Raw genomic sequence first — 25,839 nt, forward strand, 5'->3', positions numbered from 1 at the left:
AATCGGGAGATCGAGCTGGCCAATCTAGAGACCCACGTCGACAGATCTAGCGGTTCGGGAATGTTTCGTTCAGCCCCACCATTCTGTCTGGCATACACTAACGGTTCTAAGTCCAGTGGCCGTTATTCCCATTCTCAGGCTACACAGTGGTGTCATATCGAAATTTTTTACCCAGAATTACAAATACTACAGACAGTCAAACATCATATACATAAGTATGGGACACCCTGTATATATATCTATCTATATCTATATCTATCTATCTATCTATCTATCTATCTATCTATCTATCTATCTATCTATCTATCTATCTATCTATCTATCTATCTATCTATCTATATCAGAACTTTATCTTTTCATTTACTAATATCTTTCTTTTCCGGCTATAGTGTTAAAAATTTTGGACCATATTTAGGCTAAAGATAGGACTTCGGAATTCTAATAACTTTAACCTCGATATGTAAAATAAATAGTAATTTATATGTACATATAAAACAGTAAATTCTATGATTCAATCTAAAAGGTGTAGAACCTCGAAATTTTTTATAGCTCTCTTCAACACCAAGACTATATGTGACGTGGACTCTGGGTGCCGGCCCTAGGCAATTTGCCGCCCCGTTCAATGGCATCATTTACCGCCCCACTTTCTCCGTAAAGAACACATCTTAAAAGCCACAATTTTAAGTATGCTGCCCCATTATGATCAACGAAGGGGAGGGGAAGTGCATTTGCACTCAGAAAGTCTTAAACACTACAAATACATTCTCGTTGTGGCTGTTTTTTCTTTAAATAATAATCTACTATGTTAGTGAAAGATAAAGCAAACATACCTCCAGAGGAAAGATGGTAGTCCTTTTCATAGAATTCAATATCGAGTTTCAATCTTAATATATCAGTTTGCAATTCCAGTGCAACTAGCTCTTTTATCTTTATTTATTTTCCTTTTACATCTGGTAAATTAGGAAAAAAAAACTTGTTTCCATCTTCAATGATAAGGAACTTGTTTGTGACAAAGACAAGACTAGTTTTCATTTCAAAACTGTGATAACTAGATAAAATGGAACAGGCTATTGTTCGAGAATTGACTTCTTATATTTGACAACAATCAAGCAATTCATGCTGGGATTTGTTTGACAATTTGCTTTAGCACTATCCATGCAACCTTAAACTAATGCAACCTAAACATGATTTATGAATGTAGTATTCACATAGAAGGTCTGATTAGTAAATTTAACTACCATCATCTTGAAGTTTGTTTCCAAGAAGTATTTATTTTAAATAATACAGTCATGACAGATTTTGTTGCCCCGTGCGCATGCACGTGTTGCGCATATGGTAGAACCGGCCCTGCGTGGACTAAGAGTTTAAGATGGAATAGGAACCATCGTCATGATTTCAAATTCCAAGGTTTTTCCACCGGGATCGAACTCTGGATTCTGTGCACTAAAGACACTCGAACTAGCCAATAGACCAGTGGGAGGAAAAATATTGGTTTTGTACCCGAAACTGTAGATAAGACAGGCTTTTGCGAAATGCGACCTCAAGGGCGAAACCCTAACAGCACGAGATGTGCTAGGCATGTGCCATTTAAGTGTCCCATACTTTTTACGTACCCGACACTTGGCACATATGATATTCATGTGCTAAGTATGTACTTCAGCTACCTACAGTTGTAGGTACTTATTACACCTAATTGATGTTTGGAACTATGTACCATTAGAGCAATTATATACCTGGCTCAGTTTCGCATTCTAACAGTCATTTGTTTTTATGTCGTCAGTTGGGACACATATCTCTCATGTTTTAGGTACGTCCTTTAGGTACATACTGTTTCAGATACCCTAACAGCACAAGATGTGCTACGCACTCGCCATTTGGGTGTTCTAAATTCATCTCCTACATTTGATGCATTTGTTGCTTCGTTTTCTAAGCGATTGTGTACTAGAAGCAACAAACGCATCAACTTTATTAGATGGCAACTGTCGCCGATCATTTGAAAGTGAATATGGAAGAACCATGAAACAAAGTAAATAGACACTCATTTTGTTATAAAATTACATTGCGAGCAGATTTTATCTGATCCCAAACGGTTATCGTCGAATATACGCAGCTTAAAGGAGACCTCTGACTAGCCCAATTCAAAAGACCTCAACATTTATCCCTCTACAAGCGACGTTCTCTTCATCGCCTCCGTGGACAAGTCAGAAGAGCACACGGCTAGTAATCCAAAGGTTGGTGCTTCGCACCTACCCTCAGGTACAGTTATTACTTGTTTAAAATGTTTTTTTTTTTTTAGACTCACCTTTATGTAAACACATTACGCATATAGGCGATTTAACATATTTTGGGGGAGTAATTTTGTGGTTCATTGACGCTTACGGCATGGAGAACATACTAAGCACGTTCCTCAGGTACATGTCAGGCATGTGCCTAGGGGCGGACATAGACAGTGACTATCACTTGCCATCCATGTGATTTCTCTTTGAGAGGTACATAAGGCACATACTGGATACATTCCCATGTACCTGAGGGAACATGATAGGTATATGCCTGCTATATAATCGTGCTGTTACTTAACGGGGCTTGAAAGCCTTTGTTATTGTTGTTTATTCCCCAGATCTTCTATATTACATTATTAGGCACATAACTTTGGTACTTTAAAGAAAAAATCTTCTTTTACTCTTAGGTTGACGACGGAGGTCAGTGTCTGTAAAGATTCCAGTGAAACATGACATGCATCAACAATTATTTTAAAACTAGATAAAAATTGTAAACAAGTCAGTGGTAGATCTAACCCGAGGCCAGGGAGACCCAAGCCCCAAGTTTTTTGTGACAAAAAGAATTGAAGTTATTTTTGAAAGTTGATAGCAAACTCATAATATATAGTCTGAGTTCTGGCTGCCCCCCAGATTTTATCTTCTAGGCCCACCACTGCAATATATCTTTGAATTATTTTCAATAAGTCTTATTCTTCGCTTGTGAAGAACGGGTAATTCCCCTAGCAATTAGTCAAATAAATAATTGAAAGAAATTAGGCTATAATTTACATTATTATACGTACTTCCACTCACACTTAACGCTCTCTATTCAATATATATGTATACCACACCATTCTTCAGTGAGATAAAATAAAAATATATATACTGTAAATCAGCTAGCAAGTGTGACAAATACGACTAACTTCTTAAAACATATGTTGTATAATTATCGATTAATAGATGAAGAAAAAACGCCTTTAAAGACGCGTACAGTTGTGTTTAACCTTGACGAACTTTAAAGCTTAACAGAACACTTTACAAAGCCTTTTCAACTTTAACAGTAACGTGAAATGAAGAAAGGGGAGAAAATGCATTTCTTGGTTACATATATAGTCATCTCGGTGCAGTGGCGTATTTAGGGGGGGGAACTTCCGGGCTTAAGCCCTCCCCGAAATCTTACTTACTATAGTAAAGTATATGAAATATCTTGCAGAATTTTCACATTTTCAGGCAAAGCCCCCCCCCCCGAAAGTTAGCAAAGCCCTCCCCGAAACAAAATCGTAAATACGCCACTGTCTCGGTGTATTCCATTTATAGAATGGCGTCAAACAGTTTCTGAGAATTCCTATGTTTCAACAGTGATGTTATTCTAAACAACCGGTTCCGTATATATATCTTTTAGGAAACAAACCATACAAGATAGACAAATTTTTTACTGGATACCACAAGTGACAAGTAAAGACCTTCGCAGCATCCTAATACAAGTTAATGTGACGAAATTAGGAAGGTTCTTGGAAACGAATTATCCAGGATAGATGGTTGTCAAAAAATATTGGAAATACCTTAATCCAGCAATGGATCGACAATTCTTGATAATAGTATGTATGCGTTTCAAGTATAAATGACCCTAATCACTACATATGTGATCCCAGTTCTCATTCTTGATATCTGAGCATTTGAGATTAAGAAATAAACGCTTATACATTGTTCTGAGAGATCGTATGTTTAACGTTGCACTGTAAGAATTTCTAAAAGCAAAGGTGGTTGAACTAAAATTTACTTGTTCCTGAGTGTAATGGGTAAAATTTACTGCTATATCTGGGTATAACAAACGGTTCTGCGAACTCGAAATATTTTAACAATCGGTTCTAGCGAACCAGTGAGAACCGGCTGAATAGCATCAGTATTGTATAAGAACTTTATCTTTTCGTTTTCTAATTTCATTTACTTCCGACAATAGTGTTCAAAATCTTGGACCATGTTTAGGCTGAAGATAGACCTTCGGGAGTTTTAAATGTTATAACTTTAACCTCTACACATATAAAATAAGGAGTAATCCATATGTATATACAGGGTGTTTCAAAACAACACCGACAACGCTTGGGACGTGATTTCTGACACCAAGATAAGACAAAAAAGTATAGACCAACTTGGGTGCACAAATGCTTCCTTTCGGAGTTATAGGATGCCGAAAACGTGAAAAATTTAACTGTAATGTTCCATAGCTCCATAACTATGGACTTACTGTAGTCGGGTCCAGACTTCACTTAGGAACTAACATGTGCGCTATCCAAAATTACAAGTTTCAGAACCCTAAAGTACTCACGCAATAATTTTCACAGTCACCAACTATCTCTATAAAAATTGTCGCGGAAGTACCGCAGGATTGTGAAATTTGGATATTCGGACAGGGCACATACTAGTTCCTAAGTGAAGCCTTGATTCGACTACAGTAGGTCCTTTTTTTTTTTTTTTTTTTGAGCTGTGGGCCTATAATGTTCAGTTTTTCATGTTTTCAGCAGTCTATAACTCCAAAAGAAAGCATTTGTGCACCCAGGTTGGTTTATACCTTTTGTCTTATCTTGATATTAGGAATTACCTCCCAAACGCCAAACGTTGTCGATGTTGTTTTGAAACAGCCTATAAAACAGTAAATTCAATTATTCAATCCGAAAGGCGTAGAACCTGGAAATTTAATATAAAAATTGGTTGTAGAGATTGAATTTTAACTCTCTTTAACACCAAGACTATACGAGATTTGGACTTACAGTTTAACATAGAACACAAACCATCGTAATGTGTTCAAACTTTAAGGTGGTCTCACCGGGATCAAACTCTGGATCCTGTGCACCAAAGGGACACGAGATAGCCACTACACAGTGGGAGGACATGGTTTTGTATCCTAGATTGTAGATGAGACAGGATTTTTCGAAATGCGACTCCCAAGGGCGAAAGGGGGCCTTGTAAGTCTTTGCACTTGTTGTTTATTTTACAGATATTCGAAATTACATTATTAGGCATATAACTTAGAAATTTTAGAAAAACATCTTGTACTTTAGGTTGATGATTAGACTATTAGATGGAAGTTCTACGCAGAAGCGGATCCAGGGGGGGCGATCGAGGTGATCGCGCCCCCAAACAAAAACTTACTTATTTTATACAAATAAAATAAGTCCCAGAGTTTGGAGCTTTTAAAAGTAGCTCTAAGTAGCAGTATTACAATCCCCCCCCCCTTCCCCGAGAAGTCCGTCCTGGATCCGCTCCTGGTTCTACGAAATGACTGATGAGAGGAAACAGCGGTTGGTGTCTGTGTAGGCTCTAGCCAAATCGTTGTTTTACGTCCCACGGTTAGGCCGGTTAGGCTAATGGAGACGGTGATGATGAGAGATGAGTGAAATGGTGGAATGAAGAAAGTGGGAGGAAACGGGAGAACCCCGAGAAAACCCACAAGCACGGTGTTTGTCCACCACAAAGTCCACACGGCGCGAGCTGGGATCGAACCAGGGACCCCAAGCACCGGAGGTGAACGCTCTACCACTGAGCCACCGCGCCGCCTCCAGTCAAACTGAACTCGCATCAAGAAGTATTTTGAAACTAGACAAAAATTGTGAACACATCTTTGAATTATTTCCAATAAGCTTTATTCTTCCCTTGCGACGAATGGCAATTCCTCTAACAATTAGATAAATAAATAGTTAAAAGAAAGGAGGCTATAATTTACGTTATTATACAGGGTGGCCCTAAAGTAGGCATACAATAACGTACTGATCAAGTCTTGCATTTTATATAATTTCTTATTGTTATCCATGAGGTTTCTGTATTATTTGTTCTGAATGTGTTTTTACTTACATCTTAAGCTCGAAAGAGCCGAAGCAAATAAACTCATAAAATAGAATCTTATACTGCATCAACGCAAGGGTGTATACCTACTTTTGGGCCACCCTGTAGGTACTTCCACTCACACTTAACGCTCTCTATTGAATGAGCAGGCTTGTTAATCGTGACGGGGACACATAGACTCGATGCTGACGTCCCCATTAACCTCTAATCAATCAATCAATCAAGCTCTCTATTTTAAAAAATCACACTATTCTTCAGTGAATCAAATAAAAAATAAATAAATCAGATAACAAGTATGACTAATACGATTAATCTCCTAGGAATATGTTGTATAAATATCGATTAGTAGAGAAGAAACGCTTTTAAAGAAGACGCGTACAGTTGTTTATAACCTTGACAAACTTTTGAGCTTAAGACAACACTTTACAAAGCCTTTCCAACCGGAACAATAACGTGAAATGAAGAAAGGAAAAAAAAAATGCATATCTTGGTTATGGTCATCACCCATATTCTATTCTATTTATAGAATGGCGTCAATCAGTTTCTAAGAATTCTTATGTATCAACCACAAATGAAGTTTTTCCAGTGGCGGATCTGCCTCAGGGCCGGGGGGCCTAGGCCTCCCCAGTTTTCAAAGTAACGAAAATAATTTAAACTATTATTTATATATTTTTGAAAGTTTATAGTAAAATCATCATATATCTATCATAGTCTGGGTTCTGGCAGCCCCCCAGTTTTTACCTTCTAGATCCGCCACTGACTTTTTCTTGTCGAAAAGGAGAGTTAGTAGTTATCTTGAGATATCGCTGAGATATAGCCATATTCGAAGCTTCATTCTTACATGAACGTAATCTCTTCCCCAAGCTTGACGGTAAACCGGCATTTTTATAAGTTCTAGTATTGCCGACGAGACAACATGTTGTCTCAAACTCGTCTCAATTCTTGGAAATGTTTTCTCGTCTCGTTTTTTTAAATTTATGTCCAAATTTTGTGCACCGATTACTTTCTTAATTTTATCTAGAAGTTAGCAGAAAGTTTCCAAATTACGAGAGGTCGACAAAAGGTGCGAGATAATAACATTTAAATCATTTTTATTATTAGGGGCCGCGGTGCATCAATGGTAGAGTGTTCACCTCTGGTGCTTGGGGTCCCGGGTTTGATTCCAGCCCCCTACCAAGTGAACTTTGTGGTGGACAAACACCGTATGCGTGGGTTTTCTCGGGGTTCTCCCGTTTCCTCCCACTTCTTTCATTCAACCATTTCATTTATTACTCATCATCGCCCTCTTCTTTAGCCTAATCGGCATAACCGTGGGACGTAAATCTCAAAGATTTCATTTCATTTTTTTGAACATTCATGAGCTTCTAGAAGATCCTTTTCCGCAACCTGGTTTTCAGATCTAGGCCTGGAACCGGGTTTTCGGATCCATGTCTAAAACCGGTTTCTAAGATCCGGTTTCGGAACCGGGTTTTTCGGATCCAGGTCTGGAACCGGTTCTGGAAACCGGATCTCAAAGAACCTCTTCCTTGCTGAACCGGAACTTTGTGGTCAACCCTAGTCTGGGGCTTACATTCATCAAACCTTCACCAGGATTGTCCCCATCAGTTTTGAAACTCACTCAAAAGCCCTTGGGATCAATTCTCTGGCCTATTCTTCTATATAGTCTCGCATAAATTATACATTTTTTTTCTTCAGATTTTTGCAGTGTTCTGATCCCAAACTCGTATTAGAGCTCCCTTATAGTTATATAATTGCCACACGCGTCTTTAGACTGGAAGACCCAGGTTCGTGCATATTAATCAGTCGGTCCACGTCTTATATACTTCGGTGTTGTAAGGTACGTTAATCTCCAAACTAATCGATCTCGTAATTTTTAAGTTGGTGAAAGTATGAAGAATTCTCTGTGGGAAAGGCTTACTGAAATAGAAGAGTTATTGACGCCATATATTATATATATATATATATATATATATATATATATATATATATATATACAGGGTGTTTAATAAGTAATGGTCATAAATTAAACCGTAGATAGTACACGCCAAAACTAACAAAAAAGTCTTAGTAAACATGTGTCCGCAAACGCTTCGTAACGGAGATAAGGGCTGCCAAAAGTGTGGGAAAATGGAGTTTAGAGACGAATATCTCAAAAAGTATGAATCGGACAGAGGGCGGTCTAATGAATGAATATCGAAGTCAGACCTGCGCTTTGCAGAAATGCATGGTTGATAACTCTGCAATGCGCGCGCAAGGGATTCCCCAAAGAAACGGAGGGATTCCCGGAAAATTGTCAAAGGAAAGGGGGCTCGAGGTGAACATCGAGGGCGAGTCTATCCACCAGTAATTCATAAGTCATGGTACCAGGTCAAAAGCTCGAAAAGATACAAAATGGCGGACAATGTTTACGTGCCGTGTGGTATGTGGTTGCATAACCAGCAGGAAATGAGAGAGTCAATCGAAGAAAGGTGGTGGTGCATGTTGTGAACTACTTCAGAGCACATTCCTAAGACGAATGCACATGTACAGAGTAGTCCTTTACTGTACCAATACAAAGGTAAAACAAACAATGCGCGAAGATGAATGGAATGCCCGAAAGGAACACTGGTAGAACATGCAAGCCAACTTCATTTTCCCACAATTTCGACAGCCCCTATCTCCGTTACGAAGCGTTTGCGGACACATGTTTACTAAGACTTTTTTGTTAGTTTTGGCGTGTACTATCTACGGTTTAATTTATGACCATTACTTATTAAACACCCTGTATATATATATATATATATATATATATATATATATATATATATATATATATATATATATATATATATATATTGTTACGAAATAGTCAGGTATTTGCTGTTTTGTGGCGAAGAGGTTTACTAGATTTGCACGGAAGGCCTTATCAGAACATACAGATAAACACAATTAGAAAATCAGTTGAGAATGCTCCAATAACATTGCCAGAACGAACTTAAAAAGAATTAATTTTTCTTATTAACTTCTGCAGGCTTTATACCAATTCAGGGGTATAGAAGCAAAACCTGCTAAATAAATTTTTCAATTTTGTCAGGAAATGAAAAAAAAAAAAAAAGTGACGCCCTTATGTTTCAGAACTGTTGAACAATGTTTTTGTTTAGTGGTCACTACTTAATGCAGATGAGTGAGATCTACCAAAAAAAAAAAAAAAGTTGTTCAACAATTCTGAAACATAAGGGCGTCACTTTTTCTCGTTCCCTGACAAAATTGAAAAATGGATTTAGCAGGTTTTGCTTCTATACCCCTGAATTGTTGTATGTACATTATTATTATACTCATTGAATAATTGTCGTAATATATCTACCCATTTATAATTTACTTGAATACTAAATTTTTCCATATATTTTGTTTAAGTGTTCTGTTAAAACGTTCTACGATTTGTTGTTTTACAAAGACATATGCTCAAAATGGAGGGCTCAAAATTGAAAATTTCCCAAAATATCATCTCTCTATTTGCGGTTCCCCTCCTTTAAATCCCCGAAATCCGAACTTTTTTGGCCAATATCTGGGGAAGGGTCACCAGTTGGCCAGTGATCACTGGTTACTATTGGTACCAAAATGTTCACCATCGTCTTAGGTATTGATCAACACCAATATGATCTATCTATAACTTACGGTTCTCGAGATATGGCTTCTTCAATCTCTCAAAATCGGAACTTTTTTGGCCAATATTTCAGGAACGGTAAGAGTGACGCGAAAAATCCCATCACTTTCTCAGATAATTTTTGATGCTCTATCGAATAGAGGGCTCAAAATTGAAAAAAATTGCAAATAACACACACACACACACACACACACACACATATATATATATATATATATATATATATATATATATATATATATATATATATATATATATATATATATATATATATATATATATATATATATATATACAGACATAGATAATTCAGCAATGAACTTTTTAAGTTCGTTGAAAAGAAGATAATTAGTTAATGTAGATTGTTAAGATGTTTATGTTTATGTTTAGGAACATAAAAAATAGCTATTGTGATTCTGCTGGATCGAAGGTATTCTAATGTACGGTTAACCATCGAGAGACGATTTGAAGAGATATTAAAGATTTTTTTTTTTTTTAAAAAGGAGTCAATTGACACGCATAGATAATGAGTAATCAGTTGAGTATAGAAATATATAATGTTTTAATTTGATCGTTGACGAAATCAATGGGACAAAAGGTACAAATGAGTCAGTCAAGTCTAAAACACCTCTTGCACACTTTTTAAAAATCTGTTGTTTTTATTGTTTATGACTAGTTAATACCTTATTTCAGCAAATTTATTCAATTTGATGTGTTAAGAACGTAATGAGAAAAACTAGATTTTGCGAAAGTTTTGTAAAGTGGACAAGAGTCGTTTTGGGATTGGGCAATTCAATTGATTTATATAGCTGAATGAAATGAGTGTTATTAACCGTGGTGTTACCATTCATTCGGCTATTAGTACAATTATATCTCTAGTTGTGATAATTAACGTATTGATAAAAGTGTTCATTTTCCTATTGAAAATAACATCTTCATTAGTTATAGGCCTACTGGTTGTTCTACTCTCTCTGGTCTGTGCGCATGATCCTAGAGATCCCACGGTCATCGACAAGGAACAAACAAATAAACATACAACAACATGAGTACTATTCTCGTTTTGTAGTTTAAACAGTAGTTATAATTTCGAGTAAACAAACTAATGAGCGGGAAGTTTGAGCCATTATTAGATGGAATAAACTAACTAGTAAGAGGAGTTGTTGAGTTGATTTTAGTTTAGCGTCCCGTTCAGCAGCGAGGCTATATGAGACGTGGACCTACTGATTAACGTGGAATCCGAACCACATGAGCTCCCACCGGGAATCGAACCCGGGTCTCCCACGCCAAAGGCGCGTATGCTAACCGCTTAGCCACGAGGAGCTCAACTAGTAAGAGGAAGCCACGGAATTCTATTATGAAACGAAGGTAACAACAATGGTGGATCTAGCCCGGGACCGGAGTGCCTAGCCCCCCTCCCCCACACGGAGAAAAATGCATAATCCAGTCGGCATGTAAACGCTGTTTTTACCAGGTTACGCGCGTCATCACATTAAGTCATGTTGTTTCATCCGTTGTACGATCTACACCACCGTCCAGCGAAACTTTTGTATTGTGGGACCACGATTTCAAATCTAGAATTAACGCCATACCCATTCCGACGGTGGTAACTTAGGTATATAATGTTGTTACCACCTTCCTATGACTGTCCCCTGTTGGTTCTTTCTAAATCTGTGACTCCCTACCTTACGAGAGTAATAGTTTTTAACACGAAATCAATCATGTGAATAAAATTATCCAATCACAGCGAGTCTAGTTCGACGCCGAACTCCAGACTTGGCATGGTGTTCCCACCTGCTGTACTTTTATACATGAAATTACATTACTTAAGGAACGCACCCGCGTAAATACGATGTATCCACACGGAAATCCTAGTCCTTTTTTTCTCAGTGCAGTCTTTCGAGTGACACAAGTAATTGAAGGTATTCTTTACATATTTTTGAAAGCTTATAAAGCGTTACCTTTTATTCTTTACTGGAAAAATTTGAAACATTAGATATAGTTCAGTTGCAGTTGTGTAAAACAATACTTGAGGTCCATAATGTCAACGTCCAACCTAGCCATAACATCAATCGGGAGAGTCTTAAGTTGTGAACTTCTGCAGGAACCATTAAAACTTATTTATTTATTTATTATTTTTACGTCCCACGGTTATGCCGGTTAGGCTAAAGGAGACGGTGATGATGAGAGATGAATGAAATGGTGGAATGAAGAAAGTGGGAGGAAACGGAAGAACCCCGAGGAAACCCACGCACACGGTGTTTATCCACCACAAACTTCACTTGGCGGGAGCAGGGTTTGAACCCGGGACCCCAAGCACCAGAGGTGAACACTCTACCACTGAGCCACCGCGGCCCCCCATTAAAAATTGTAAACTCATTAATACCTAACATAGTTTGGGTTCTGGCTGCTCCCCCAGGTTTTACCTTCTAAATCCGCTACTTGGTAACAAGAGCTAACATTGACTTCCTAACAGCAAAGGAATACTTCTGGAGTTCTAATTAAAAAGTAGAGTTGTAAGAAACTGGTCTAATTAAAAAAAAAAAGTATCCGTGAAAAATTACAATTAATGTTGTCCACGAGGTGACAGATATCTCGTCTCGGAAACAAACGATAGTATTCTTAAATTCGATATGAGACGAGAAACACGAAAATTCTCGTCTCGATTTCGAAACGAGAACAGGGACAAGTTTCGGAAACAACACTGATTCATTGAAGTCTAAAATACCATACACTATTTTAGTGTTTCATGATTTACAGAATAGAGCTATAAATTGATGAAGTGATTGTACGAACACAATGACGAGCATTTAGCAACGTCTAAAGTTACGCAAGTTATTACACACTATACTCCAATAAGAAAGATGATTTAAATGTTTTATGTCACAACCTTCGTGGACCTTTTATGACGTGGAAGGATTCTGAAAACCTTTAGATGAAATTAACACTGGTGCTATTCTATTTGTTTAACAACCATACTATATCGCTAAAATCGTTGGACAAAAGCAGGGGAGTGATTCCTGAGAGTAAAACAAACAAAAAAGTTCCAATAAACATAGGGCGAAAACCCCATCGTTTACTTGTTACAGGCTGCCGAAATCATGAAAAAATGAATTTTAAAGGTTCATAGCTTCAAAACTATGGGACCTACCTTGGTTGGATCAAGACTTCACTTAGGAACTAGTATGTGTCCTATCCAAAAATGCGTGTTTCAGAATCCTGAGGTGCTTCCACAACAGTTTTTTTAGGAGTTTGACTACGGGCCTATGATATAAAGTACTCTCCAACTACCTGCATAAAAATTGTTGCCTAAGTACCTTAGGATTCTAAAACATGTATTTTTGGATAGAACACATACTAGTTCCTAAGTGAAGTCTTGACACGACTACAGTAGATCCCATAGTTTTGGAGCTATGTACCTTTCGAATTAATTTTTTATGTTTTCGGCAGCCTATAACACGTAAACGATGGGGTTTTCGCCCTATCTTTATTGGAACTTTTTTGTTTATTATACTCTCAGGAATCACTCCTCTGCTTTTGTATAACGAATTTAGTGCCACACTGTATATATATATATATATATATATATATATATATATATATATATATATATATAGGTGCCGGTGTGCCGGTACGCTGGACCTCAGGTTTATAATGGTTAAAAAGTTGCATACCTTTCAGGGTAATAATAATAATAATAATAATAATAATAATAATAATAATAATAATAACAATAATAATGAGCCCAATATTTAGCACAATTGGCTCCTATTGTTCAGTCTTGATCACTTTTGTGTGAAACAGCAAAGGAAAACAATAAAAACTTTGATTTTTAATAAAAGTACATATTTAATATTTGGTATTTTCGAAGTTTCTCGTTATCAGCTTTTTAAGAGAGAGGAGGAAATTTTCCGTTCACATTAAAAAAGTTCTAGTATGCCATACCGTTGCGTACCTCCAAAAAACAATATTACGACGGGTAGGTAATGGAGAGATATAATTCCCTTTGTGACATGTAGCGACCTACACAGCATACTAATAGAAGCTGGTGTGACGAAATTATGTAGGACTTCGAATATCTTAGGAACGAATCAAGATAAATTGTTGCCAAAAAAGTACTGGAAAGACCTTTATCCAGCAATGGGTCGAAAATTGTTGGTAGTGCTCTGTATGTGTGTCAAATATATTTTAAATAACCCTTACCACTTTACTCATATGATCCCAGTTCTCATTCTTGATATCTGAACATTTGAGGTTAAGGAATAAACGAATAAACGTATATACGTTGTTCTGAGAGATCTTTTACTCTGTAGCTGTAAGAATTTCTAAGAACACTTAAATAAAATTTACCGATCTCCCTGCCCTCCATTAATCTTCTGGTATGTATAAAGCACAGTAATGTTCTTCAAATAGGTTAATTGTTTTTGGCTGTGAAAAAATTGTATTCTACCTAGGTACAGTCCGCAGCAAAAAACCTGCCACATGAGCATGTAAGTTTATTGAGAAACTACGTCTAAAAGCGCATTGAATCAAAATAACGTTTAAGTGTCACGAATCATGCCAGGAGAAACCTCGGCGTCCTCCCCTGCACACTTATTTTGGAGCAAAATACTTCGTCTTTTCACAATAAACTTACATGCTCTTGTTGCAGATTTCTTGCTGCGGACTGTACAAGATCTTCCTTCCAGCTGAGATTTGCAATACATACGCTTGCTATGCTAATAGAAATACAAAAGATATAGAAATCTTATCTGCATGGTTTATTATCGATTTTCAAAAATTAGTTCTGCCAGGTTCAGCCACATAATTTGTTTGACTTCTTTCTTTTACTCTTTTCTAGGTTATATCTATGTTTGTGTTTGTGTATTTATGTCTAGGTATAACAAACGGTTCTTCGAACTCGTAATATTTTAACAACCGGTTCTAACGAACCGGCTGAATAGCATAATTGGGAATTAAGAAATAAATCAAGGCATACATTTTGTACACAAACTTACGAAATGGGATGAGAAAAGCATTTCAAGAGTCAAGAGAAGACTAGAAACAAGTCTTACGGAATCGAGACGAGATGAAACTTTCATAAAATTTACAAGACGAGACAATTTAATTTCTTGTGTCGTGGGCAACACCAAATGCAATAAAGACGTACGCTTCAACGTATCAATCAAATGATGTTGTAATTAATGTATAGACACACATTATTTATGCCAGTTTTTGTATGGGAAATGACATCTCTCGGTGAGCACACTATCCAGGGACTGGGGAAGAAAGCGGCCTGGGAGCTATAAGTTAAGTATCAGCCTGGTATTTTCCTGGTGTGAATGAGGAAAACAAAGGAAAAACTTCACTTAGGACGACTAGTCTGAAAAAGCTCTGAGTGTCCCCACCAGGAATACAACCCAAGACCGCTCGAACCAAATGACAGAGCGTTAGCTCCTACGCTACACTTCTGGGATTTTAACATTCCTAGTATAAAATTATTGATTAATTGTATCACCTTTTGATGGACTGTTGATGAGATATCTCTTACTTATAGCATTTTGTAGAAAATACTCTTTGTTTTATTTTTAGGTAACTGCTGAATGCAGTAAAGAAGGACACACCATTCTATGTATGGGATATTCGGAGATGGATTTTATAGTTAAAAAAAAACATACATATTTTATTATAAGCAACTAACACTTCTTTGCTACGGTGCAGGTTGCATAGAAACTAGGGAGTCAAGATTTTAAACTAGTTATGGATAGCCACTGTTAAAGTCGCCGTTACTCGTGAGACATTAACGGATTGATTTCATTAAAGAATTCGGCCGAGATAATCACTGTAGCTACCTATTGCAAATATATATATATATATATTCAAAAACTCACTTCGGTTCAATAATTATTGTGTGGAGTAACGGACTTACTAAAATGATAATCATATAATTCCCACTAGAGTTATCCTAATAATACAAAATAGTTTTTCACTATACACTTATTAGCGGAAATTGTCAAAAGTCAGCCATGTGGTGTTTCTATATTCACTATGTTCCTCCGTTCCTTGTAAACATTATAAATAATTTATGCCAACATTATAAATAATTTATGCCATAGTTTAATATCCTTCATAAGGGTCATGTCCGTTGAATAAGGAAGAAATTTTTTTTAAACTAACTTTTTGACAACTGTTATATACATGGGTGAGTCAGAAAGTTATTTATTAATACATCCTTCACACTCCTTCCTAAATATTTTCGGTCAGAGGTTATTTTGATGAAACTGCGTGGCAACACTGCAGACATGTAGCTGTATCGTGTGATGTAGCGGCTTTCACGAGACAAGTGAAGATGTTCTGATAATCAGTCGTAAACATATCTCGACAGCTGCAAGTGGCGTCCAAATTGGAAATGCGTGCAGTGGTTCCTTTTTTGTGGGCGAAAAGATGTAACTGCATTGACATCGGCAGTTACACGAAGTGTATAGTGAAAATGCAATGTCACGGCAAGCAAGACCGCATGCAGCACAACAAACGTACGAACTTCTGACAAAGTTTAGGCGTGAAGTGTGGGATCACCCTCCTTATAGCCCAGACCTTTTACCATGTGAGTTCATTGTGTTTGGTCCCATGAAATACGAACTTTCAAAGCGACGAAACCACTCGGAGGACGAGGTGAAAGCTGCAGCCCAAGAATGGTTATCGGGCATTGGACGGGATTCTTTGCAGAAGTCATAGAAAAACTTGTACCACGTTTCGACAATACTTAACAATGCTTAAATAGTGGAGGTAATTACGTTGAAAAGTAGATTGTGAATGGAACTTTACGATACAAATAAAGTTATTGTAAAAATTCTATCCTGTTTTATTTTCTGACGCAGTACAACTAACTTTTTGATTGACCTTCGACTGACCTGTAATAATGTCAATGATGTGTTACTAAAATGACTCCTAATTGATTACCCGATTACCATTTTAAACCTTCTTCTTTTCAGTTCCACGTTAACATATAAAACTCGTTCATTTTTTTGACTCTTCCGTAATCGTGTGTTTAGGATTAAAATCATTCAAGAATGAGCGATGAATCCACAACTCACTAATCTGGTATAAATTACTCCCCCCTCCGATTAATAAATATGATATTTCATGGTAGGGAAAGATTCTAATAACTTCTAGATGAAATTAAGGTGAAAAAATAGAGCATAGAGCATAAATCTCTCTTAACTATATATAAAAGTACATGAGCTGACATATATCAAAGGGGTACTTCCAGTTGACGTGGAAAGTTGAAATTTGGCATGATTGTAGCTTTCCAAGACTAACTGACAGGAAAATTTTCAAAAGTGAATATTTTTAATTTTTATGAGGTTTTAAGGAGGGATGAAAAATTTCCCCGTATTATTTAAATGGGTGTTTTTTTTACCTATAATTTCATGTTTTAGGCCAGCGTTTCCCAACCGGTATGCCGCGAATATACCGCTGGTGTGCCGCGAGGAAATCGAAACAAAATTATTAATTCTATAGCAATCAAATTGCAAGACAGGGAAAAAATGTATATTTTTATATTTCACATTACTATGAATTTCTACCATGGAAAAATTTACTGTAATTGTAATATATTGTTCTACATGTATTACTGTGTAGCAGACAGTATTTCGGCTCGGCTCGTACCCATTTCCACGGTTAGCTGCTATGTTACGCTTCAATTGAGAGTCATACTAACACCGAGAAATGGAAGCACTTGTACGGTATGCGTCAAGTGAACGTTCGTAGGACACTCATTCGTACGTGAATGACAGAACAACACTTTGTTCAACAGCTGTGTTTTGACTTCGACGCATCGCAAGCAGTGTTATTACAATAATATGCACCGGTTTTGGTTAAAACAGCAAAGTTAAAAGTACAAGACATTTGTTTCTTCGTTCGTTATTTAGTGATCTTCGTTCTTAGTGAAAGGTGGATACAGTTTTCGAAAAAGAAAGCGTATTTTTAAAAATCTGAGTCCTATATTTCATTGCAATTGTTTTCTATCTTAAAATTAGAATAAAAAATAAGCATAATGAATTAGCATAGGGAAAACCAGTGATCGAGCTTTCATCTCTGTGAGAAGGAGATCAGTAATCACAGAAAAAAATACCATGGTATTTTATATTTGCAAATAATAATAATAATATCTATGAGTGTGCCGCGAGAATACAAGTTACACCCGTAGTGTGCCGCAAGTTGAAAAAGGTTGGTAAACGCTGTTTTAGGTACTTGGAATTGGAATAAAAACTTGAAATTCGGTATGTCTGTACGTTTCCGTTAGCGTTAACTAGATAAATAAGTAAAACTAAAAATTTCCAACTGTAGAGTGGTTTTATGGGGAACTAAAAAATCTTTCCCATGTTATTTATATGGGACACTTTTTACACCCTTAAATTATTGGGCACTTCGGTAGGGCCACAATGATTAAATTTGACATGATTCTAGCTTTTCGGGACTAACTGAATATTTTTAATTTTTAGTGGGTCAAAAGGGGAGATGAAGAAATTCTCCATGTTATCTAAATGGGTATCTTTTTGGACCTATAATCTCATATTTTAGGTACTTGGAATTGGAATAAAAACTTGAAATTCTGTATGCGTATACGTTTTCGTTAGCCTTAACTAAGTAAGTTGCTAAAAATAAAAAAATCAAAATGTAGAATGGTTTTATGGGGAACTGAAAAATCTTTCCCATGTTATTTATATGGGATATCTTCTACACCCCAAAATGTTTAGACACTTCCGGCAGAATTAGAATGATGAAATTTCGTATGATTGTAGCCTTCCGGGACTAATCTACAGAAAAATTGCCGAAAGTGAATATTTTTAATTTTTAAGGGGGTCTAAACGCGGTGTATGGAGAAATTCCCATGTTATTTAAATGGGCGTTTTCTTGGGATACAAAATCTTATCTTTTAGATAGTTGAACTAGGAAAGAAAACTTGAAGTTTGGCAGAATTGTGGAATTAAGAAGTGCGAGGCCGTAAGCCGAGTAAACCTGAGGGTCATGGGGCGAAGCCCCCTGCTGCGCCAAATTCAGGAAATGTAATCAAAGAGCAAATGCACAAAATTCACTCTTGATGCTAAGGCTGATACCTAAGAGATAAGAGGTCTTAGGCCTAGCAAACACGGAGGTCTGGGGGAGGAGCCCCTAGGTAGCCAAAGGCTAGTTTTGCATATAAACTTGAAAACGAGACGAGTAAAACGTTCCGAAAATTGAGAGGAGAAGAGACGAGAAAGAATTCTTTGAGAATCCTTTCCTGGCAGAATTGTGTTCTATTACATAAAAATTAAAATATTGGTAGTGAGACATTGAAAGGAAAATTTACAATTGCTAATCGTAGAAAAGTTATATTTGTAAATGTATTGTTGGAAACTCTTGTTATGGGGCACAATGTTTCAGTGGTAGAGCGCTTACCTCTGGTGTGTGTGGTCACTGGTTCGATCCCGGCCAAGTAACTTTGTAGTGGACAACATCGTGTCCGTGAGTTTCATCGGGGTACTCCCGGTTTCTTCTACATTTTCATTTCACCAATTCTTTCATCATTATTCACTTGACTTAATCATCGTCTCTCATAGTCTAAAGAGCATAATCATGAAACGTTAAACTAAAAGATTTTAGAAGCTCTTATTAAAAAATAGCACTCTGTTACAACGATGGAAATTGTACGGTGAATACCATATTTGTACGAGAATTTCAGTGCTTATACGGTTTAGGGTGAAAACATAGGTACTGTACGGAGAAATACGATAATTTTGAAGTCTCAAATTTGTTATATGATTTACATTTTAAGTGTACAATTATTTGTGTTTAATTAATAAAGAAGATATGATGGTTATGGCTAATAATACCTTTTCTTAATATTTCAAAGTTTATATATCTATAGGTCCGAATCGAGGAAGAAATTTGTGAGTGCGTGCTGGTATTTTTTAGAGTTGGCAACACTAGTTCCATCCCACATATGCTTCTACCAGGAATTGAACCCTAGTCTCTGCGTTCAAGAATGCTAATGTTCAGTTTGAGCTTCTGACATGAATATTAGAGTCAGTTTTGTGTTCTTAGTCAACATCTAGGTTATGGAAGTCAGGATCTAATATTAGCGTTGTCTCTGAACCACAACCAAGCCTTGAGTAAGATATAGTTGGCGGGTGCACAATGATTCAAAATCAACTTTCAAAATATAGACTGTTCCTCATCACATTATTTCATCTCCAAGAGAGCTGGATTCTCTGTTGATTCTTTAACCTGTTTCATTTAACTGATTTATGAAATTACACATTTAAATATATACCTCAATCTGTTTCATTTAATTTATTTATGAAATTTACACATTTAAACATATCTCAATCTGTTTCATTTAGTTGATTTATGAAATTTATACATTTAAACATATCTCAATCGGTTTCAGTTAATTGTTTTATGAAATTTACACATTTAAACATATCTCAGTCTGTTTCATTTAATTGATATATGAAATTACACTTTTAAGTATATCTCTACCTGTTTTATTTAATTGATTTATGAAATTATACATTTAAATATATCTCAATTTCTTGCATTTGATTAATTTACGAAATTTACGCTTTTAAATATATCCCAATGTTTCTGATTGATTTTTCTCCACACTAACCTGGTCACTGAGGTTAGATAGCCAAATCTATCTCATTTTATATATAGCAAAGGCCTTGTTTACCGTTTGTCTCATATTCAAATCACTACTGTTCATTCTTTGTGAATGTGACCTCTGAAAGATAAACATTACGTTACGCACTATTTTCAAGAGAATTTACTTACGCAGATAACGAAAGTAAAATTCTAATGATCTATTATGTTTATCAAAAGCTTATAGGCAACTCAGCGGTTCAGTGATAGAAAAAAAAAATATTTTTGGTACTCAGGGTCACAGTTTCGGTCACAAATTATGTAAAATTTTGTCGAGACGACGTGATGTTCCGTGTTTAACGTATTTATTAACAATTTTAAAACTACAATACACATTTGTCCTTCATTGTTTCTTTCCTTAAAACAAGTGAGTTCCGTTTCACAACGTGAAACTATGGTAGACTTCTAAATTATGTGAATTCAGTACGGTACTCAAACTTCAACTGGCACATCAACAGAGGGAATAAAGTGAAATATAGAACTTGTTCTTCGGACGTTTAATCCATATCAAAAAGCCATTACTTGCTATATCTTACTGCTTTTGCTTTATAGTGATTAACATTAAAACTGAAAGTGGTAATTGATGGTTTATCACTTTCGGTTGCAGTGGAAGAATGAAATCAGAGATGGAACACATTCTTGGAATTGAATCCCTATAAAAACGTGCTTGTAAGTATTTCCGTTTTATACGATTAGTTCCATCATCATAGTTATTCTACCATTACTGGCAAATCGATTGCCGCAACTGAGAAGCTTCCATGTTCACGATCTTCAGCTAATCCATGATCCGCGATCTTCAGCCTTCGTAGTAACCGAAAGTCGTAGATTTTCACTACTTCCGGTCTCAAAAGCACTGGTTCAAATCTCGGAGGGACAAGGGGGACACGTTCCCCCAATCTCGGAACTGAGGGGACTGTCCCACCCCAATAATCCGATTTGAAATGTGTTTTTTTGGAGAGAAATGTGATGATTTGTGTCGGACTGCCACTTCAATTACATCGCCTGATATATATATAATATACAACAGATTAATCTACCGTAATATGAGTCTCATCTCCCCCTCCCAGAATAAGCCTCAAATCTGCCAACTCCTAACGTTGAAGACAGATTTGCGCCGATGTTCAACAGATATATAAAACACAAGACAAAACACATTTTTAGGACAATGAATGTGGTCAAAACCGTTCTTTGATATCCCTTACCGTTTTTGCTCTATGAAGTTAGGTATTGAAGCCGGAAGTACTACTAAATTTCAACCACTTCCAGGTACGGTGGATTGTTGCACGTGGTGACGATATATTTTCTTGAGGCGATGAATCGATTGCGAAAACAGTTTGTCGTTATCTATTAGGTGTACTGTTTTTGCTATACAGCAATAAATAAACATTGAAACCGGAAATGGCTAATTCCAAGCACTTCCGGTTTGGATGGAATCTATTCTTGGGACGCTCAACCGATTGCAAGAAACCGCTTTTGCATACTTCTTACAATTTTTGCTCCAATACCTGTTAGTAGTCAGACAGACGGACATAGCCATTCTATAAGATTTTCGACACTTACGCACTTATACATATATATCGTACGAACTCACCCAAATAATCCGATGAGGACCAAGCTTGGCATAATGGTAGATCTTGAAATGCTATATGAACCTGTGAAATAATGTGGTGTTCAATCTTTTGTGTTTCGAGTTATGGGCCATCAAATTTGGGGATTGATATTCGTGAAATTTTTGACAAACGAAAAAAAAAAAAAAAAAACACTTAAGGGGACAGGCTACTAAATATTTTTCAAAAGCTAACAATTTTTCTTTTGCCAGTTTTTCGTAAGTGAAAAGAGATAATGAAATGTAACTTACCTCAGTAATAGATAATGTTATTCTACACTAGAAAATGCGAATCGGAAGAATCTTCAATGTTGCCATCCATAGAGATTATAGTGTGACCAGAATTTGAATTATCAAAAAAAAAAATAAAATAAAATAAAATAAAATAAAATAAAATAAAATAAAATAAAATAAAATAAAAAGAAAAGAAAAAACTAGGTTATGGCTGCGACTAGAAAAATGAACTCAACGGCAATTGATGACTTAATATGCTGTCTATGTTCCTCGTTAACTACTTTTTAAATAATATTTATATTTTAATTCTACTGATAATTAAAAATTATTTATCTTGTACTCTTTATTACAAAATAAATACAAATATTCATCTCTTTCAATATCTCTTTTCACTTACGAAAAACTGGCAAAAGAAAAATTGTTAGCTTTTGAAAAATATTTAGTAGTCTGCCCCTTTAAAATCAATATAAAGGACGACATTTTTCCGCACTTGGGAAACTTGCACTAGTTAGAAGGAACTCACCCACACTCCTATATTTAAAAGGTAAATCTAAGCATTAATATTGAGAAAAAAAAAAGTTGTCACTTGATTTCTATCGCGTAATATTTCTTCAATATTGAAACCGGATGTAGTAGTAGATTTCTAATATTTCTGGTTTTACTAGAGATATTAGAGTGGAAGTGGAATACATTCTTGGGATATTTAATTGAAAACTACTTGTCGCCATCTATTACAGTTTTTATTCTATAGTCCAGTGGTTCTCAGCCTTTCTTGATGATGAGACAGTTTTCTGAAGGTCCAGGCACAGCGATACATTTGTTTGATATTTTTATATAATAATAATAATAATAATAATAATAATAATAATAATAATAATAATAATAATAATAATAATAATAATAATAATAATAATAATAATAATATAGTGAAAATTAGTTTTTATAATGACTCTATGTAGCACTGAACATTATTACTACTGCTGGAAGTGTTGACTGGTACAATCTGTCTCGATTTTAATTAATTATTATTAAATTCTTCATGATTTTTAAATTCTAAAATTTCATGATATACCTTAGGGGACTGCGTGACATACCAGTGTATCACGATCACGACACATCAGTTGAGAACCACTTCTAAAGTGATTAACCGGAAAAGGATGATTTCTTCCATTTCCGGTTTGAATAGAGGCTAAAGGCAGAAGATTATATCGATTCTTAGAGAGTTAAATCGATTAGAAAGAAGCATTTTCGGCTATCTGTTATCGTTTTTGTTCTATGTAAATAAATATTGAAACTGGATCAATATTACCCTTTTTTCACTCTTGTGATCAACGTTAAAACTGGAAATGTTAGTTGATCTCTACTAACTTCCAGTTTGAATATCACCTTATTAAGAAACTCCGTTCTTAACTTTTGACTCTCGATATTCTAGGCAAAATTTGATGAAGATCCAAAAAAAATACTTCTTGGGATTATTTTTCTTCCGAACGGACGGACACACGGACAAGGTAAATACATACAGGAGTTTTGGTAAACCAAACTCCTTTTAAAAAAGGTAAAACTGTCAGTCACAATGGGAGACTATAGGATTAAACTAGTACATTCCGATTCCGAAATCAGAATCCTCAACACTCACCAAAGGCAAGGACACTACTGCCACTTATTAATTGAATACAAATTGCATTATCTTATTACTAAGCCATTGCATATTATCCGTGTGTTCCACTACAAATGTGTAGCATCAAACAAAAATTATCATTTCTATTCCATCTAAGTTATAAATTGCTTGATTGTAGAATAACAATCCTTTTCAACATGAAACTTATTCAAAAGAGCATTAAGTGTTTAAAGTGACATTATATTGTACCAGAGGCGCACCTACGGATTGTTCAGCGGGTTCGGATCCCGCCCCCCAAAAAAGTTCCTACTTAACAAATTTGTACACTCTCTCAATAAAACCATACTTGTTTAGCGAAGAAATGGTTGATGTAGCATAACAAATTGATCTTACATTTCATCTATAGTATTTCTCTTATAAAAACAATCTAGTTCTATTCTTATTTTCTGAAAATACAGGTGGGAGTATTTTACAATTACTTATCGTCAGTGGCGTATTTACGATTTTGTTTCGGGGGGCTTTGCCAACTTTATCCTTGGAAATGTGAAAATTGTGCAAAATATTTCCTTTACTTTAATGTAGTAAATAAAATTTGGGGGGGGGGGCTTAAGCCCGGAAGCCCCACTCATAAATACGCCACTACTTATCGTTTTTTCAAGTGCAGAATAATACCCGCTTAATACTATATAGATGTAGGGGCTTGTAAGATAGGACCTCCCCCCAATACTTTCTGAGTGCGCGCCTGCATTGTACAGTCCGCAGCAAAAAACCTGCAACACGAGCATGTAAGTTTATTGTGAAAAGACGAAATCTTTTGCTCCGAAATAAGTGTGCAAGGGAGGACGCCGAGGTTTTTCCTGGCGTGATTCGAGCCACTTAGACGTGATGCTAATTCCCTGCGCTGTTAGACGTAGTTTCATAATAAACTTACATGCTCATGTTGCAGGTTTTTTTGCTGCGGACTGTACACGTACTCCCGCAGGGACGGGAACCAAAGACAATGAACACAGAGAACAGGCATACTTGCTAGTACGAGGTTTCACATTATAAAACTATCGTATTGTTCTACTCGGGATTCAATAGTATCTAGTCCAGTACAACAACTCTCTTTGATTACAAGTAGACCTAGAACAAGGTATTGATAATCGTCAATTATAAGTAAAGTTGTTTATAGTTCTAAATAGATATCTCAAGTGAATTATCCCACGAAACTGAACGAATAGGAAAATATTATTTAAATTAAGCCTAGTTGGTTTCATATCTAGAAAGCTGAGCCACTGATCTATGATCAAAAATTTGTAGTTATCCGTGACTTCAAACTCTGTAAGTGAACGAAGTTCCTGGCCGGGAATCCCCAACATGAACCGTGATTTTGCATTAAATTCATTACGACCTCGTTTCCTAAAATGTAAATATTGTATGCAAATCACATTGACGTCAATGATTACGATTTAATATACATATATAGACTAACAAAATACTATTTGACATCTTAAAATCTATAACTTCCTGAAAAAAATGTAGCTACTTACCCGGCAACTCTCCTCCGGATATATTATTGACTTCTTAAAATAAACTCTTTTTTAATGGGGAGGGGGTTTAAAAGTAAGTCTCACACACAACACAAAATTATTTGTTCACACAAAAACATTCGAACATTCTTTCTTACTTATTAATTCAAGTGATAAAAACAAAGTTATTCTCCTTGCAAGATATTTGACACTGTGGCAAGTTACGCTCTTGATAAATGCAAGATAAAAGCTTCCCTTGGCGGAATTCTCTTACGAACTGAATGCAGTTGTAGAGTCACCTGGCGGAGACAATCAGTACTTCTAGAACAACCATCACACAACATTTCTTCCGTAAACATCTAATAGTGATATTTTTTCATTCTTGTTATAAGCTTGTACAGTATTTTAAAATCAGAACACTTGAAAAGTAGAAATAAGCCTAGGGTTGCCAGACGTCCCGGTTTTCA

General features: G+C 36.0%; 1 protein-coding gene across 1 annotated transcript in view; it reads right to left on the minus strand.

Annotated features, from left to right (window-relative positions):
- The window catches only part of LOC145676400 (death-associated protein kinase 1-like), a 397,918-nt gene extending 372,332 nt beyond the window's left edge, over positions 1-25,586 (minus strand). Inside the window, exon 1 of the mRNA XM_081747256.1 lies at positions 25,394-25,586. The gene's annotated coding sequence lies outside the window, so the exon portion shown is untranslated. The remainder of the gene's footprint in view (positions 1-25,393) is intronic.
- Between the last annotated feature and the right edge of the window lie 253 nt (positions 25,587-25,839).

The sequence above is a fragment of the Thermobia domestica genome, unplaced genomic scaffold, assembly GCF_964235325.1.
Source record: "Thermobia domestica unplaced genomic scaffold, izTheDome1.hap1.1 HAP1_SCAFFOLD_149, whole genome shotgun sequence".
Lineage (NCBI taxonomy): Eukaryota > Metazoa > Arthropoda > Insecta > Zygentoma > Lepismatidae > Thermobia > Thermobia domestica.